Genomic DNA, 3,371 nt, shown 5'->3' with positions numbered 1-3,371 from the left:
TTTACAAGACCAGGACCCAGAGATGACTACAATAACCAGCCAGAGCGTCTACTCCACATGCCTCCCAGATAATTTTGAGGCAGCATTGCAAGTTTTTGTTTTATTATATCCAACTCTGAAAGCTCACAGCCTGGTCCCCATAATCATTTCTACATTACCAACTACTATCTGTCTTTTTCCCCCCAAAAAGCCCTTTGTCCTCCAGTTGAATAAACTCCCATATTTTTCTTTCTTTTATCACCTTCACCCATGTCATCTGTCACCTCTCACTTACTAGCATTAAACACATCAATCCATTACTATGTTCCTTAGCCCTTTTATCATAATTATTCTCAGGAATTTCAAGTTTCAGTTAAATCTTGGTGATTGACCTTTTGGGGGAACTCCAGGGCCTAGAAATGTTGGGAGAACCAATAAGGATATTGTAGATTGAGTTTCACACTTTGAAAACAAATACATATAGGCTGCCATCCTCATAAAACAAAACTGTGTGGTTTTTTAGATGAGGCCTTTCCAATCACTGATAATTAACCTTTGGAAGTCTCTTTTTCTTCTTAAAAAGAAAAGAAAAAATAATTAACAATCATGCTTGCCCTTAAAATACTCTCACGTCCATAGTCATTTGTAATTTAACAAATAATTATAGAAATGTCCTATTAAAATGCAGAGACACAGCATCTGGAGGTGGTAAGGGCAGTGTAAGGGAGCCAGCACTCAAGACAATAAATTTAGTAAAAGATAGGTCAAAGGCACACAGACAAAAATTGTTTATTTATCAAAGAAAATATTTTGAATATCAGCAGATGGCCCATACGTTTGTCATGCATACATTTCTTTTTTTAAGATTTTTTATTAAATTTATTGGGGTGACATTGGTTAATAAAATTATACAGGTTTTAAGTATACAATTCTGTGATACATCATCTGTATATTGTATTCTGTGTTTACCATCCAAAGTCAAATCTTTTTTTGCCACCATATATCTGATTCCTTTTACCCTTTACTACCTCTCCCATCCTCCTTTCCCTTTGGTAACTACCATACTGTTGTCTGCATATATGTGTTTTTATTTGTCTTGTTTTTCCATTTGTTGCTTTCAGTTTTCTATCCCACATATGAGTGAAATTACATGGTTTTGTGTTTTTACTTTTTCCATCTGACTTTTTTGCTTAGCATGATATTTGCAAGACCCATCCATGTCACCAATGAGAGTATTTCATCTGTTTTTATTGCTGAGTATGAAATAGCTTTCCATTTCTATTTGTAAATGTCATATGATCACATTATATAGGTGTGTTCAAGTGGCTGGATTCCTCCATGGGAAGAGAATTCTCTCCATGGGAAATCAAATTGAAATTATTCCACTCACACTTTATGGTTTAAGAAGCCTTTCCCTGATGACCAACTTCTCCCAGAATAACTCAGGACCCCATGTCATATTTCTAAAATACTCTACCATTGTTGTCAATCAAGTCAGTCATTAGATCATTTGTCCAGTGTTTTTCTCCCCATGTGAGCCTTATGAGTGCAGCCATCACATCTGACATGTCAAATGACACATTCACAATGTCTATCATGGTCCCTGGCATGTAGAAGATGCTTAATCAACATCTGAAAGAAGGAGAAGTGGGAGTGAGGGAAGGAGGAGAGATAGAAGAAGGACTGGCTTTTGCTTAGTGTGTTAGCTATCTGCTGCTGTGTATAAAATTATGCCCAAAATTTAGCAGCTTAAGACAATACACATTTATTATTTCACAAGTTCTGTAAGTTATAAATCTGGATGTAGCTTAACTAAGTTCTCCAGCTCAAGCCTCTTGCAAGTCTGCAAAGAATCAGTCGGGGCTACAACCATCTCAAGGTTCAACAAAAGTCCACTTCCAAGCTCACTCAGTTGTTGGGAGGATTCAGTTTCTTGGCAGTTTTTTTTTTTTTTTTTACTAAGGGCCTCAGTGACTTGGCTGTTGGCCAGAGGCTGCACCCTCACCGCATGGGCCTTGCCACATGGGCCTCTCCACAGGAAAGCTCACATACAGCAGCTGGCTTCATCAGAGGGGCTGAGAGAGCCAGCGGATGCCAGCCAGATCAAAACCAGCCTTTTATAACCTAATCTCAGATGTGCTATCCAGCGCTTTTGCCATATTTTATTTGGTAGGAACCAGTCATTAAGCTCAGCCTCCACTCACGAGGATGGTATTACACAAGGGCATGAATTCAAGGACTCGGGAATAATTGGAGGCCATCTTACAAGGCTGTTTAGCTCACGTAAGCATGGATCTGAATATGAGGAATTGGTTAAAAGAGTCTTCTGTTCAATAAAATTAGAGTAAGTTAGACCATTGTTTCTCCACAATATGGAGAATTACTCTCAATATGGCAATAATAGTCAATACATTTGGCAAATATATTTTAAAGCAATTGCTATGTACTCAAATGCCACCTGACTTAAAGGTATGCTTTGGAAGTGGTTTTAACAAAGCCGACTTGTATTTTCAGGCGAGACTTTTCTAATACATCTGAAAAAATTGAAATGATCAAACCTTGGTAACTGAAGGAAATCTAGACAGAAGACACGCATTCCAGTAGAAAGTAAGTTGTGCTACATTCTCCATATTTCCTCTGACCCACAGGACATGCTGTGTGGTCTGTCAGAGAAAAACATGTAAATGTAGGCAAAATTCCTGAATAAGCTAAGGAAAGTATGTGTGGGTGGCTAAAAATGGGTGTGTCTCTTTCCATGGAGGGAAGGGTGTGCCACAGTCTTGACCAACAAGTACATGCTAATGGATTCATCTATAGCTCTGTAGTCTAATTCCTACATTCCAAATAAGCAACCAGGATATTGTTATATATATATATATTCTCATCTTAAAATCTTAGATTATTGATTCTCTCTGGAATATGTCACATATTGGATGGAGTCAAAGCAAGCAGTTACGCGAAGGCTTTTAAAAACTCTCTGATGATGTACCTCGTTAATTATTAAGTTTTTTCAGAGGCTACAAGCTAGATAGAAAAGAATTAGAATTGGTTAATGTGCGTTTCGGTAGGACTGAAAATTCTTTGGCTGCCGTGGAGGTGCTGGGAGTTATCCTGAAAACTTTACCATAACCCAACCATCCTCCCAAATTCTGAGTTGCTTTTATTCAGGCACATTCAGAGGTCAGTTCATTATAAGCCAATGTCACGGGAACAAAAGTATAAGGCATGATCTGCTTTTTAAACCCCAACTAAACCCCCAACCTGGTCATTTATGCAAAGTATAAAGAGCCATGAGATGCCATAAAGCAAAATCCAATATCCCAAATAATCTCTCAGAATTTCCATGCACACATTCTCTGTTTACAAGGAGGAAATTACAGGAGTAGTTTCTG

The sequence above is a fragment of the Myotis davidii genome, unplaced genomic scaffold (assembly GCF_000327345.1).
Source record: "Myotis davidii unplaced genomic scaffold, ASM32734v1 scaffold108, whole genome shotgun sequence".
NCBI lineage: Eukaryota > Metazoa > Chordata > Mammalia > Chiroptera > Vespertilionidae > Myotis > Myotis davidii.
The sequence above is the reverse complement of the archived record's forward strand: the minus strand, read 5'-3'. Positions refer to the sequence as shown.